We start from the raw sequence: 16,212 nt of genomic DNA, 5'->3' as shown, positions 1-16,212 counted from the left end.
CCGATACTTCATGGGCAGTAATCATTATAGGTGTGGCAAATTCCTTACTAAAATTCTTTGACAGAAAGACAGGACTCCACAAAAAAAAAAAAAAAAAAAAGAGTGTTCTTTTCCATCCATATTGAAGTTTTCACCAGGTATCCAGTACTGAAAATAAGTTGTTTCCAGAAAAACTGGCATTTAAAGAGGATGGAACATCTACTTATTTTCCCACAAGTAGTCATATGAACTGTATGCTCAGTGTGGTGCTAGGAGTCATTTGGAACAGGATTTCTTAGCCTGCAGCTCCTGCTGGTCTTGGGGAATCAGTTTTGAAAGAGCTTTTCTAGCCTCCCAGATGGGAAAAGCTTCAGAGGGATTCCATGTGCCAGATGAGACTGTCCTTTGTTTGAGCTTCTAGTTGTGGCTGCAAGGTGCTCTGCTTCTGTGCTTAACTGTTCATGTCAACAGGCAGACATTCAGTTGTAGATAAAGATTTTGCAAATAAACTGGGTTTTTTTTTCCTTACTAGGAAAAATCATTTTTTAGTGGCAAAAAATACTTTTTTCCTCTTTCTGAGTTTGCCCCTTCCTCTATTGCTTGTTGAAAGCTTGTGATCTGATACTCTCTTTGGTAACCTGACTCTGAAATCCACAATATTTGGTTAAATAGATACTTTGATGTCTCCACTGTTTGCTTGTTTTTGCTGGATAGATTTATTTATTATTGTTCTCCTGTTCTGGAAGCTGCTGTTTGATTTCAGCAGTGATGAACCCATTCCAGGTTATCTTGTCTGTCTTACTGATAGAGGCAGAAAAGCAGTTATGAAAATTTCTGGGTTACAGATGAAAAGGCACAGAAAGAAAAATTAATTAAATTCCAAGCAACTAAATTTTAGTAAATTCTAGTTATATCACAAATGGTCTTCAAAGTTCAGCAATGCAGGCTCAAAGGTATTTTCCAGTTCTGTGTACACCATTGTGTTTTGTGCACCAGTGTGCTGTGGTGGGAGGGGGTTCCCATCTGGGAGCAGATGCTTCCTCTTACTCTGCACCTGAGAGAGCAAAGTTCCCTCTTCATTTGTAGAAAAAAAAAAAAAAAAAAATGCAGAAATTGTGCTCTCATGCAGCAGAGACTGGCTTTCCCTTTAGCAAAGTCCACTGGATCTTGGGTTTTTAACACAGGTTAGCCACTGGACAGAAAGGCTACAGATTGCCAGCTTGCACTTCCCCAAAGCCAGATACTTCAGTGTCTGTTTTGGTCTTGTTCCCAAGTACGGGCATCCCTGTGGGAGGACTGGCTCCGTTTGCAGTGGGAGTGCTGTGCAGAGCAGACCTGTAGATAGCAGCAGTGTTCTGGTGCTTGCAGCTCAGCCCGAGCCCTTCTGGCCACAGAGCACCCCCAAAAGACAGTTTGGCTTTCTCCTCATCCCCTCACAGCTGTCAGTTACAAACCAAAATGTGATTTAATTTAAAAAAGCAGTCTCTTGAAGTCTTTCTTGAATAGCTGTGCTATCTCACACGAAACAAATGCCAAACTCCTATTGCTTTAACTTTAGGTCATGAAAAATAGAAGGAGAGCTATGGCCATCAAAATGGGGAGGAGAAGGCTAATGATGATTGATACACGTACGATACATTATTCCTTGTGTTATGTGTCACACTAGGTTATTCCAGAATGCCCCATTTACCAGCAGATTTAAAACCCAGTGAATGCTTTACAGTGCAGCCACCAGATCTCTCAGTCCAGCAGGTGTTTGCTTTTATGCTAGTGGGGTTTGGAGATTGTACGTTCTGTTTGGGCAGAAATTGTGGGATTGCTAGGTGAGCTTATATCACACGTCTCCTGTAAGTGGTCAGGTCCCAGGATCATGATAGTTCTTCCAGGTTTTTGAGTTTTTATGCAGCAGTTGTTTAAAACTGTTTGAAAGTTTTAAATTTTTTTAAGGCAGGTGTAATTTTGTACTTTAAGATATACTTTATTTAATATAAATTAATGAAGGAGAATTCAGCTTAGATAGGCATGTGACTAATAAATAGACATGATTGCTGCAAAAACATAATTAAATAACTCCAGTTACTTGACAGAAGTTGGCAGGAAAGAATTGAAAATTTAATTTCTTTCATTTTACCATTTCACCTTCCAATAACTTGAATAGATTACAGATAGCTGTGAACCATCCAAGCAAACCCTAAAGGGAGTGATTTCACCCAAACAAAAGTAAAAGAAACACAAAGCCACTGTTAACATGATTGGGATGAGGGGCAGGCTGGGATGGAGCAGAGTGGGCACCTGCAGAGCACAGGTTTCCTACACAAAAGAGCATTGCCCATTGATTTATTCCTTTTAAATTAACTGCATCTGACAATTTTGCAGTGCCCAAGACATCTAATCCCTGTTACACTCAGGTATGATCCCATGGGATTCTGTGAAACCCTCTAAAGCAACTACAGAAATCTTACCCCTGTGTTCAAACACAGGATGCACGCTAATACCATCTTCTGAAATTAACCTGATTGCTCCCTTCTGAATGTGGCACAGATTGTCTTGGAGTGTTCATTGGAAACAATCTTTTTGCTGGAAAACACTTCAGATACTAGCTATCAGCATAGTGATGAGCTTACTTTGTGGATTTTGGGGTACCTGAGGCATGTTTATTTGGTGTGTTTCTAATGACCACAGTCAACACATTTCCAAAACCTGCCAGCTAGCCCTATGTTGTCTGCAATCTATTCATAGAGAAAACACAGAACACTGGTGAGAAAAGGGATTTGAAAATACCCACATGCCTAGGGAAAAATGGCTTGAAGACCAATTGTGCAAAAGGAAGTGTTGTTCCTGCCCCATTTTCTCCACAGTTTGGGCTGGGCAGGGCTTCTATAACTAAAGATCACAGTAGTTGTGTTGCTGTCAGGATTCATTCCCCAGACTTGGATTAGGAACACATCTCCACCTAGGCACAGCAAGAAATGGAACAGCCATGACCTCCTAAGCCTTTGTGGAGTTTCATGCCAAGTAGGACAGGCCCAGCCATGTCCTATAGGAATATGATTATGTATGGGATCCCAGAGATATTTATTTAATAATTCAGCTTTATAAGTCTCTTAACTCTGCCCTTAGTAAAAAAAAAGCCCCAGCATTCTTCATACTCTTCATGATGTGACTTTTGGGACCAAACATATTTATCCTTTCTAACATAATACACTTTCTTCCTCTTGTTTGCTCTAGGAAATGCAGCTACTCCTCTAGGGCTAAGTACAGGAGGATTTTTTTTCTGGTTTCTGAACTTAAACAGGCACAAAGTAAAAAGTACAGGAAGTTTCCCTTGATGCTTGGTCATTTTTTTCCTAGTCCTTGATTGCTGTGTGCATAACCAGGAGCCTGGAGCATGTATATTTTGAGATGATGGTGGGAGATTAAATGCCTCTAGCTAGAACAGCTGTGTTATCACACGTGGTTTAGTTTTCACAGTTTCAATAATGTGGATAACAATGTGAAGATTATGTGTTTCCAGTTTCAGTTCTACAAGGAAAACTTTCTAGGAACTTTGTCAGTCCACTGTTTAATATACATGTGTGCTTGAAGCCTTCGATTTGTTTTTCATGTCTTCTTAGACACAGCCAAAGTCTCTTTAAAACTTCCCATTTTAGAGCTATGTCATGTTCCCTGAATAGATTATGTGTATTTCAAATTCTTTTCCTATCCAGACAATCTCAAGAAATAAACCTAAACATCTAGAAATTATCTTTAAATTAGAAAATGTGGGCTTCAGTGGCTGCTAGTGGCAGCACATATGGGGAGGTGAGGGAGAGCAGGTCTTGTTGCCAAAGGCCAGGGCGAGGGGCGAGGTTGGAGACGGGCAGCTCCTCTTGTGGGCCACGTGGTGCCTTGAGCCAAGTGACCTGCTGGTGGCTCAGCCTCTGCCCAAGAGGAATCAGACCTGGCTGTCCAGTCTGTGCACCGAGATTACCCAGTAATTAAAGATGTAGAGAGGAGGAGCTTCTCCAGACACCCTCAAAGATGGCTCTTGGCTGTAGTGATCTGGGGTGGTGAGCACCTTCAGGTTGGAGACCTGAATGTCTTCACACCTGGAGTTGCACCAGGGATTCCTGCTTGCCTGTGAAGCCAACCCACAACTCTGTCCTGCAGTAAAGCCCAGGGTGCCAGCTCCACTTCTGTCCTGGCTCCCAGCTCCTCACAGACAGCATTACAGTACCTCTTGCCGAGCCTAAGGTAGAGACTGCATCCAGAACAGGACTGACCACGCACACAGGTGTCCACCATTCATGAAAAGTGATGGAGACACAGCATATGATTTTAGGCTTGGGTAAAAGTCTCATCAAAAGCTAGGCTTAGGTAAAAGTGTCATAAAATACAAAATGAAACTATTCAAACTAGAGTAAGGGAAAAAAAGGTTGAGAACAGTTTTACTTGTTTTGTAAAACTGTTTGTTGTGTGATCTTATTACAGTTCATAAGCTGGGGTTTTTAATTTTTGCTTTTTGTGGTTTCAAAGTTTATGTTCAAATAACATGTAATGAATAACAAATAATATACATAATAAATAATTAAGATATAATACATAATACAATAACATTATATAGTATTAATATTAATTAAATGCATCTCTGCACTATCAAATCTGATAGGCCTGTCACTTTATGCAACTGTTTATGGATACAGGGACAAGCTTTAGGAGTAGTACCAAGACCTGAGTAGAAAGGAGCTTTGGAGAAAAATTATTCTACCCAAATAAAATTATATTATGTCAGTTGCTCTGAAAACATTTGAATGTTGCATCATTTTGCACTTTATGGCACTGCTGATGCATAAAGCAGGATACTGAGAATCTGGGTCAAAAAGGGGATGCAGATTGCTTTCTGGGAACAGTGATTGCAATTATCGTGCCTTTTCCTTGCAGAGGAAGCATGGGTTAATATGTTAACATTATGTGAGTATAACATGCTATGTTCACATCTGCATAATAGAATCCCAGAAGAGATCTTGCTGGAATTACAGATGCCAGGCATTTTCCAGTGCCTTGCCAAAAGCACTGTTCACTGCTAGTTGCTAATTTAAAAATGCACATGCCTTGTGGCAGGTCAATTTTTTTCAAAAATGAATGAGAGTCTAACCTTGGAAATGCTGCAGGAGCTTTATAACTAGCATTTTGTGGACTCTAATTGGTCTAATGGGTGTTCAATGCACTGCAAATGCCTGGTATGGATGGCTGCTTCTCCTACCAGCACATGGCATCAGTGACCATTTGCAAGCCAGCAGCAGTTTCGTCTTGCATTGCAGGTTCAGGCACTTCAGCGACTTTAAAAACCAACACTCTGTCACATTAACACCCAAGAGCACTCTCCTGGCAGGGCCCAGGTTATAAATAGAGATCCTCTCCAGAAGCCTGGTCTTACCTGAGCTGTCCATCTGCCCGTGCTTCCAGGCATGATGTGTGCATGCCCATTTTGGGGCCATTGAAGTGGATCTCCCCTGCAATGGCAGAAGAGGTTGTAAATGTTGCTGTGCCTGGCACACTCTCCCTGCTCAAGGGGATGAGAGCATGTCCTCTGCTGGTTTTGGTGAGGGGAAAGCCAAGTTTGGGTCATCTATGGAGGATTGTGAAAAAAGAGAAGAAGGCAGTGGAGGCAGGCGACTATGCCATACTCTCCTGCAGAGCCTTCAAAAAGCACCAGGGTTGCCATTTTTCTGTATTTAAATTGAAGATATTGTCTTTTCTTTTTTTTTCTTTTTTTTTTTTTCCTTTTTTTTTTTTTTTTGCAAGGCGAGTGCTCTTGGCCAAGTAGCACAGTAGGGGGTATTAAAAAATCCTGCATGACTGTGCTGCTTCCCTATAGCTATTTATTGTACCATGGACCTCAACAGCTGCACTGGGCACCCACGTGACACACATGTCTGGCCTGTGCCAACATATCAGCCCGTCAGGCCCTCTTATTTATACTGCGACTTTCATAGCAGCGATCTCACCCCACTTCACGTGTTATAATTAGACCTTGAAAACCAGTTCAGATAAACATAACTCCAATGTTAAAAATCTCCAAACTGATTGACATAAACAAGCAAAGTAGTGAGGGGCTGGGGAGCTTGCTCAGATGTGTCCTTGTCACCATGATTTTGGCATAGTAGACCGGCTCTGGTTTGAACGAAATACAGCTTTCAGGTAGTGGTCTTTGGTTCTGTTACCTTAGAGCAGAGCAGGTTGCACTCGTGTTTAACTGCTGTAAAGTTGATATAGCTCAGACCTTGTCAACACTGTGGGTGTGCTCCAAGTCCAGCCACTGATCTAATTTCATTGCAGATAGGCGAAACTAATCAAAAGACAGTTGTATCCTGCAGTACAGGTGCCTGAAATATAAGCTGTAATTGAACAAAGAGAGAATTGGTGGATGACCCAAGAATGAACCAGTGAGGATTTTTCTGGGTTAAGATGAAGAATTAAGGAAACTGAGATTTGAGAGACAGCCTTGATACTGTAAAGAAAATGGAGGGGACTCCTAGAAACATGGAGGTCTTATTGTTATTATGGCGTGATTTGGTTTCAGGAAGTCAAGACTCTCTTCTTTGAACTCAGAAATTCAATTTGCATGTTTATTCAGTATGTGAGTTGGCTTTCTTTCTCAGTTCTGACAGACTGTAAGTTGTAGTACCTGGAACCAGAATTTGGGACCTCTTTATTTCTTGACATTTCTCCAGTTTTGACATTTAGGTCATGTCATGGGTTGGAGAAGGATGGGGCTATGTGTGAGCTCCCAGGAAATTCTAAGTTTGAAACATGAAATTCATAAGGTGCTAGCTCTCTAGCACATAATTATTTTTATGAATGCTAGAATTTAATTAACTTTTTTCTTGCTTTGAAAGGATTTGATAGTCCAGGAGTCTGTTTGCCAGAGCTGGAATAAAACCAAACCCCCGTGGCCTGTAATCTATTGAGAAGTGTAATTATGCACAAGGCAAAACCTCCCATTTATATCCGGGAAATTTCAGTTATTTAAACTACATTTCTTGTCTATAATAACCCAGATCTTTGCAGCCTTGTAAAAAACATAGTGCTGGCCAAAGTATATATGCTATACCCACAGAAAGCATTTTACTAACTGGGGTAAAAATTAAATATGGCACAAATACAAAAATCAGAAGAGATTCATATATAAATCAGAAGGCTTTCCTGCCGTATTTCTGTAGCGATCATAGGATCCTGCCTCTGGGAATCATCCTCACACTCCTGAGGACCAGGTAAAAGTCACACTCTGAACATCCTCCAAAGCAAAGAGGCTTTACTGCACTCCTGCAGGCGCCTGCAGCATTTCACCACATGTATATTGCTGTTTTACTTGAAAGACTCAGAAATGTGCCACCTGAGGGTTTCACAGGGTGTGCCAGCGTCAGACAGAGATCTGTGAGCTTTTGTGCTTCTGGCATGGCTCAAAACTGGGCACAGAATAGCACCAAATATTGGAGATACTTAGTCAGAAGCCCAGGTGGGCTACGTGGCTTGGTAAAGCCAAGCAAGCCAGGAGCAGAACCCAGGTGCTTTTACAAGGAAATCCCTTTCTGTATCACTAATGAAAGCTTGAAAGTCATTGTCTTCTGGGATGGAAATGGCATGGCAGAGAAAAGCATTGATGAGATCAAAACTATTTTTAAACTGCTAAAATGAAGTTCAGTTGTTTAGGAAGTGCTGCTGAAATTCGTGGTTGGTTTTGTACAGGTTTCATAGCACTCCTGAGGCCGACAGAAATAAACTGAAACTCTGTAAATGAAAAGTTCATTGAGCAAAACCACTCTGCATAAAAAATGTAGATTCAATGTAGAGATCTCAGAACAGAGCAAAATGTTTATCTGCTTGAGTTAGTGAATGTTATTTTGACTTCTGTATCGGTTACAAGTCACATCAGAGTGTTTCTGGCAAAGATGCAGACAACAAATTTGTAGCAATTGGGCTGGATGTAACAAAGCTCCAAGAAGCTGAACAGCAGTTATTCTGTGGCATATTTTGCAAGTGATAAAAATCCATTTAAATAACAGTTGCATGTTCATAATCATGTTCATTGAAGGGGAGCTGCACATCCAGCATACCTTGGAGATGTCTCACCAGCGCACAAATAGGGATCTTAATCAGCATCTCCAGAAAAAAAAAACCTGTGGAGTCAGGTGCGAGGGTGAAGGTGGGGGCAGTTTAGCTGATGCCAAGAAGGAAAATGTCACTTTGATTCTTCATCTGCTATCATGGTGACAAGAAATAACCTAGGCAGCAGCAGCTCCTATCAGCGCTTTGAAAAACGAGCTTTTGCTTGTTTGGGATTCAAGGTGAAAACTGCTTTTTGGATTTTTAAGTGGCAGGTTCTGCTCACATTTCTGGGCTGCTTCACATTGTGGAAAGGTTCAGCTGGCTGCTCTCTGCCACCAGCCAGTAGTTAAGTACTGAAAGCTTCCTTTAGGATCTAAATACAGGGAGTGTAAACTATACTCTTTGCAAGTTAAACAGCTTGACACCAGAAAACCCCTTAATTTTTTGTCCTTCTCTTTTGCTTTAACATTAGAAACGTATAGAAATACAATACATTGAAGCAGAGCTGTTTCAGGGACGTCCAAGCATAAACACATACTCACACTGGTGAGTAACAGCAAAGAGGAAATCTTATCCAGGAGGAGCTGGCACATAACTGGTACTGCGGCTCTGTCAGGCCCTTCAGACTGATGCAGGAGCAGATGGTAATCTACAGGAGCACACACTGCAGGGAAATAAAGGCTGCATCAGATCATTCATGATCAAACCCCGTGGCTTCAGGGAGCCCTCATATTGTCAGGCTGATAAATAGGTGTTTCTTATTACAGATTTTTATCTTGCAAACAAGTAGCATTCACAGCAAAGTCGCTGTGGAAATTGCCACTAAAGCCTGCTGCAAAAATGGGGGAAAGATGACTAGGACTGAGATATTTTGGAAAGATATCCTGTACTTGCAAACTATTATTGAGCATGCATTGCAGTCAAGCCAAGGCAAAGCAAGCTGGTGCTGTGGCACCTTACTCAGAGAAGTGGGCTGAGAAGGTATCTTCCCAAAAGCTCTCCCAGTGATTGTACACAGAGAAACAAGGGCCTCACATAAAGCTGGGGTTTTCAGATCACCATGGTGATCTGCTAAAGACCTTGGAGTGCCAAATTACCAAGGAGAGAGAGTCCTTAGCCAGGCTGTTAAGTGAATCAAGCCAGGAAAGATGGAAAAATGCTGTTCACAAGAGGTAATGTCCATATGCCCTTCTGAATGCAAAGAGGTGAGTAGTCATTTTAGTGTTTTCCAGCAATATCAAAGCAGAATATTTTTTTTCAAGGGAAGAAATAGCTCGAATTGGTCAAATGGTAATAATTCCATAAGCCATAGGTAAGTTTTGCACTGTAAGTGCAGTCCATGCACTCCCCCATTTCCACTGCTGCAGGAGAAAAGGGTCTCCCAAATCTGATCTCACTCTCCTGAATCTGATCTTACCCTCAGGAACAGTTCATTCCATCCTTTCCATCAGTACAAGAGGCTCTGAAGGTGTGACAAAAAGTAGTGCTAAGTATTTAATCTGAGTACTGGGGTGCTGCTGACAAGTCCAGCTTCCTGCAGAGCAGCAGAGTCCAAAAAGAAACCCTTCTTGTGGGAATTGCAGCAAGTAGATAGGCTGCTGTGGCAGTCACATTCCTTCAGAAGAAAATACAGTATCCCAAGTGGAGAAAATAGGGCAAAGTGCCCTTCCTGCTCTAGCAAGGAGGGGTACCCAAGCATTGTTAGACTAGATGGGAAGAAGATCCTGTATGCCAGCTACACGCCTGCAAAAACCTGTTGCAAATCCCCTGTCTGTGTGAGGGATTCTTCCCTGCCTATATTTTATTTCAAAGGTTTCCTTTGGGAATAGAGAATTGTAATTTATTTATAGAGAAGAAAGAAATCAACCTGCAAAGCTTGTATTTCAAATTCTCACTCATTCTACTGCTGAAAGTCAGCTGTTCAGACAGTTGAAAAATACTTGTCTTTAATGTGTGTTGGGAAGAAATTAAACATGTGACTGAGAGATGCATGTCCAGGGGTTTTACTTGAATGAACATTTCCTTTTCCCTTTCATTAAACCTGTTTCTACCTGTTGTCTTAAAAGTCCTGTGACTGGATTTTTGAATGAGAACATAAACCTCTACTCTGAGCAGAGCTACAGGCCTTCTGAGGAAAGGTGCTTTCTGTGTTTTCCCTTTGCATGGATTTCCCCATCTGTAAGGCAGGGATAACAACTCTGACCTCATCTTTTGAGTGCTGCAGGCTGGCAGGTGTGAGCCAAATGATCTCCTAAGAAGAAATGGTTATGTGTTTATGTAGTAATGCAAAGTGCTGTGGTTGGGGACTCAAATGAAGAACATTGTGGGCTCAAGTGAAGAGTGAGAAAGCTGCTAAAGGGGAGTGGAAAAAAGAAAGATCAGTTCTTTCAATCTTCCCAGCTTCTAATCCATGGCAACCTGCTGCTGAGGACAGCTGAGGGAGATGCACTGAATCAGCACGTCTCTCAGCTGCTTTGGCCACTCACCCTCCTCGCCCACTCTTTGGGCTTCCCTGGCTATTGCTGGGTCTGTATTTATACTGCACTCCCCAGATACTGCAGTGGTGGCTGTGGTATAAATACTGCCAGACAGCTATCTGTCACTCCTGCCACTGGCAGGCCCCAGGATGGCACAAATATGAGTTAGCAATTGGTTTCTGTGGTGGGAGAGTTTTGAGCTGCTTTCTGACACCAATTCTTCCACCGCTGAACTCCCACCTCCGGACTCAGTGCCTGCGTGTTCTTTGAGGGAAGCTGGGACAAACCTCTTTTGTCAATGACAGCATTGTTTTGATCTGTGCCACAGCAGATGTGGACTGTAAGGCTTGCTGCTCCTATAGCAGTGAAGGAGAGAACAAGGCTTCATGGGCCTGCTAACATACTATTAATTTTGGGCAGAACTGGCTCACCTCCAAGTGGTACAGAGAACAGGTTTGATGCAGTCATGCATCACCCACCTCTGCTTTTGCAAATGGACACCTGAGCAGGGAAACCAGTCACAGTCAGCCCTGGAGAGTGAACACAGGCTTCTGGAGGGGTGATGGTGGTAGTGGTGGTGACAGTCAGAGCTCTCTGAGCTCCTTTTTGGGGAGCATTCATCAGAAAGGCAAATGCTCTATGCACAAATGAAGGCACGTGCTGTTTTGTGAGTAATTCTGAGTATAATTTTAATATTCTGATATGAAATAAAGTAAGTGTAAAGGGAGTGGGGAAAGAGTAGAGACAGCAATAACTGTTTGTAATTTCTGAGGGGTATGAGAGTCCTGAAACTTTCCTTAGAGTTCATCAAGCGCTACTAAGTGATTGCTCTGAACCCCCTCCCCTTCCACTTGGGATAGTGTTGCAACTGTCCAGATAAGCCATAAAGCTGGCCTGTCACTTAAATTTAAAGACCAGATTTAAATTTCTGCAGCTGGGGCTAGCACGTGAAGTCTGAAGCCAGAGGAGTGGAAAAATGGAATTTTCCTTCTTTGTCTGACAGCTACAGAGTTGCCCAGTTTTTCTCATCACCTGGTCAGGATTTTTTTGTTTGTTTTATATTCTAACGAGGAGGCAAGTTTCAGGTAGGATTTCAGGTAGATGTTGTATGCTTTCATTTAGATGTTGTGCTCTTATCACAGCATCCTTGCCTCACCCCAGAAGGAACAGAAAATAAAGGATGCAGACCAAACATATGTAGCGTGGCTGCTGCTGTTCTTGACTTTCCCCCTAGACCTCCAGGCTGCCTTGCTTTGGGCCACGGGAGGTGAGTGGAAAGAATGAGAGGTTCAGAGGGTCACATCCGTGTCTTGGGGATTAGCCAGGGACTTCTGGTTTGCCTTTTTAATGAAGGCAAGTCCTGCTTGCACCAGGCTGTGCCCCTATCTTCTCAATGAAGACAGGATAAAAAATGCCTTTCAAGTCAAGCCACTGTAAGTCATTAATAAAAAACAAAGTCTGAGCATTTCTGTGGAATTAGGAAAAGAATAGTACCATGAGAGGAAGTGAAGGCGTACAGAAATTAATGAGGGCAGAAAACGGTCTTCCAAGCACGCTCCTTTTTCCTACCTTTTAACTTCTTAACCAACAATTTCACTGTGAGTGCTTTTATGACTTGCACTAAAGCAGCAGTGAAGAAGAAAAAAATCGTTACCTAAAGAAAAATGCAGGCAATGGCATAACTTTTTTAAAACTAAGCATTAGAACAGTATTTTGTTCCTAGTTACTTTAGAGCAGATAAAATATATCTAATTCTGAACTGTTGGGTAGGAAAATTATGTGCATTTAAAATATGCTTTGAGATACCACTCAGAAAAAAATCCTTTGAGATACCACATGGAGAAAGAGCCTTTAAATCACTGAAGCTTTCTGTGTTGAGGGGTGGAAATGATGCTCTGGACAAGTGTTTCCATAATGCCAGCAGAGGAAAGATAGATGAGAGTAGCCTCAGGCTACAGAAGCAGTACAATAATACGCTTGTATTGGGTGCTGAAAGCAGTTTGTGAACTCTTGGGGAACATGAGAGCAAAGGACAGGTCAGATGTTTTCTTGCAGCACAGGACAGGCATCATCAAACTTGCAGGCAGATGGTCAGGAGCCAGACAAACTATCAAAAGAGTAATGACAGGGGAGATAGGAACTAGAAGTACTGAAAAAGGAATGATGGAAGAAATAAATAACCTGGAGTGGAGAGGTGAGAGGCAGATAACAAAAGAGAAAGCCCACAGCCTCATTACTGGCTGTAGCTGTAGTCCTAGAAATTATTTTTTCCAGGCTATATTTAAATAGCTTTCAGTATCTGTGGGTCATGGTATAAACAGCTGCTCTTCCTCAAAGCTAATGTCATTGTGGAGAAATAAAAAAGGGAGTTTGTAAACATGTGTCAATCTGGGGGATCCTAATGCAATCTATAAGTTAAGAATATCTGATGGATTTGCTCCTGGGTTTAAGTAGGAAATAGTATTACTGTTTCAAGAATGGTGGTAGGAAATACAAGTTTCCACTAGAATGAGAATTAAAATCTTAATCTTTGGCTTAATTACAATGATATAGATCTTCAACCTTAACACTAAGTGTCTCTGGAGCAGTATACAATCTGTGGTAGAGAAACTGAGGTTCCACTGCAATATGTAGCTCACAAAATGATGTAGTATAACAAAGAAGTCCCCATGTGGATTCACTGATGTGTGTGTGTACCCAGGAGGAGGGAAACACCAGCAGAAAGGGAACAGAGGGAAAGCTGTGTGAGGAAGATGCAGGCATACCAGACTACCTGTAAAGTGCTGCCTGGGTGCTGGGCAGGTGGTAAGCTGGTGGGCATTTGGAACAGGAGAATTCTCTATTTTTATAGTTCTGTGTCCAAGATGGACTGTACCTTGGAAAACACAGGAACTACACGTTGCTTGCACTGTTGGGAAGCAGGACAGGGATGGCATTAGCTTAATCCAACATGTAAACAGTGCCCATGATTCTCCACATCATGGTGCAGAAGGGCCCGTTTGGGAGAACAGTCACTTTTAACAGAGGCCAAAGTGCTAATGGCTTATCCCTGTTGTTTTACAGGCTGGACTGAAAAGACAAGGGATTTCAGAAATGTGAGACTCCATCAGAAGCAGGGTCAGGAGGCCACTGACAGCTGTGAAGTGACAGAGACAAAGGTAGAAGACAAGAGGTGTATGACGGCAGGGGACAAGCTGGGGAGACCCTGCTCAGTGCTTCTTATCCCAAGCATACCCCCATGCTGGAGAATTTCATCCCAGGGGATGTGATGATGTATAGCAGCACCTCAGGTGACGTCCTTGCACTGCAAGGAGAAAGCAAGGTTTGGTGTTTGGAGGAACTGGCTCTCTCTGCAGGACACTTCATGCCAATAGGTGCCAGGTCTGTGTGCCCATCCTCCCAGATGCCACTGCTGGTGGGCTCCCCAGGGACGTGGCCCATGTGATATTTAGGGAACAGCGCAGTGCCTTTCCTCAGAGCTTGGTCTGACAAGGCACAGGAGGAGTGGAGCAATGCCAGCCTCCAAGGCCTGTCTGCCCTGTGGGGGTACCTCTGTTTGGATGAACTCATGTACAGAAAGGTAATATTAAATGTTGGCATATAAACAAGCATATAAAAATATTAGGGGAAAATGAAAGTCAGAAGGGGCCTGTGGAGATCATCCAGCCAAACTTCCATCCATAAGGCTCTTGCCCACTCTCTGTGCAGCTATCAAGGGCACTTGTATGAGTTTTTAAAAACAGTTTTTGTCAGTGCAGTTGTTCTGTCGTAATTATCTCATTATGTAGCCATAAAAAGCAAGGATGATGATAAAAATTCAGAGGAAAAATAGGACAAAATGACATCAGTGCTCTTAACTCTTAATCCCCCAGCATTAAGAGTTAAACCACAGCTATGAATCCTTAATGTAACTGATATGTGTGGGTTTGTGCCTGATCTTTGGGTTAAGTATTCAAAATAAGTTATGTATTCAAAATTATTTACGTAGTCAGAAAACATACTGGGATTAATGAATTAATTAAGTAGTGCTTGTTCACACCAGGTTTGTAGACCTAATTTCCAAAATAATGAGGAGGATGTAGAAAAATGCTAGTTTTTTGTAACAATAGTGAAAGCATAATTTCAGAACCTTGAATGATATGGTTATTTTCAGAAAGAACTGAGGGTCAAACAGCCTTTTAAGACTGGAAGTGTGAGACAATGGATAATCAGTACTGTCAATAGCATATGACACAAGAAGAAAAGGACAATGTTAAGGAAGTCTTTCAGAAATTTTTTTCTTTTGACTTAACCCTTCTCATTTGTATACAAGTATATTCACATATCCTTTGCTAAGACTCACGTGTCTGCTCTGTAGCACAAGCTTTGTTGCTGATATAGGAGTTGTTAGGGGTTTCTTCATGATTAAAATAAGTGTGGGATAATTTTTATGATTAAAAAGCCAAATGTGTGGGATAGAAGGGTGCTGAGGAGGGCTGCAACCCTGCTCCCCGTAGTCTCTCTTCCCTCCCCAACACCTCCATCCCAGGGAGTATTTTACTTCCTGAGAAAGCAGGTAGTTTCGAGATGTAAGTTGGATACCTTGCCGTGTGGCAAGGAAAAACATAACCTTGGATTTGGGTAGCTGGCCATTTAAAAAAGCACTGTAGTAAGTTCTGTGATGGTATCAGCAGGTAGCTCTTATTTATGTGTGACATAACTGGTTGTGGTTTCTTCCTGGACGGATATCTGCACCTAAAAATAAAAGTGACACAGTTTGTGTTTTTAGCAAGATGGCACAAATACTTTTCAAATTACTCTGTTGACTAGAAAACAATTGCACTTCATCTTCTGATGAGTGCTGGCACCTGCTGCCTTCTGAAGTTTATTTGCAGCATGAATCATCAGCGGGGCCTTGAAGTGCCATCAGTCCAATTTAGGCTCTGAAGACCTGGAATGCATGAAGACCTGGCCTTTTATGGACTCCACCTGGAATCCTATCTTCTGCTGTAGCATCTGAATCTTTGTTTTGTTCCTTGTCCTGTGTCCCTCCCATGGGAAGGGCCTGTAACCTGCATGTCCAAACAATGGAGTTCATGCTGCTGTGGCTGCAGTTTCTCTTCACTCCAGGACAGTGGGAGCTCCATTTGGCTCCACCAATCCAAGAGCTGAGGACCTCGGTTTCCAGCTTGCCATCTCGCTGTGCAGAAGCCAAGCACCAAGCAATCTTTGCCACCCTGTGGTCTGTAAAGGGAATGAATGAAATGTGATCACATCCATAAACTGTAAGAGCAGTGAAAAGGATATTTCTGTACCAAGACATGTAAGATTTTCTCATCAAAAATGTGGCCAAAGCTGGTCTGTCCTGCTGCTTTCAGAGAACTTCTATGTGTTACATTCTTCCCCAAAATGCTAGTGGCTTTCTAGCCATAATCTCTTTAATTATTTCTGCACACATTTTGCCATACTCAGAAATTTTTTCCAGCCTAGAGATATAAGGATCATAAATGTCTCTACCTCAGAGCTGCAGAAACTCGATATTTTAAATGCCCTTGGATATGAACAGTGCTGTACAGTGGGCACTAAGTGTTATTACAGTAGCATTTACTTACCTGGGCTGGCCTGCTGAACGCTGAGGGGCATGTTAAGAAATATATTGGTTCCTTAGAGAAGGGAGTGCAAGGCAAGT

At 42.2% G+C, this 16,212-nt stretch overlaps 1 long non-coding RNA gene across 1 annotated transcript in view; it reads left to right on the top strand.

Annotated features, from left to right (window-relative positions):
* LOC138109543 (uncharacterized) overlaps positions 1-15,655 on the top strand; it is a 34,040-nt gene extending 18,385 nt beyond the window's left edge. The window contains exon 3 of the long non-coding RNA XR_011150552.1: positions 13,608-15,655. This is a non-coding gene — a long non-coding RNA (uncharacterized lncRNA). The remainder of the gene's footprint in view (positions 1-13,607) is intronic.
* Positions 15,656-16,212: the final 557 nt, after the last annotated feature.

This window comes from Aphelocoma coerulescens, chromosome 4 (genome assembly GCF_041296385.1).
Source record: "Aphelocoma coerulescens isolate FSJ_1873_10779 chromosome 4, UR_Acoe_1.0, whole genome shotgun sequence".
Taxonomy (NCBI): Eukaryota; Metazoa; Chordata; class Aves; order Passeriformes; family Corvidae; genus Aphelocoma; species Aphelocoma coerulescens.
The sequence above is the reverse complement of the archived record's forward strand: the minus strand, read 5'-3'. Positions and strand labels throughout refer to the sequence as shown.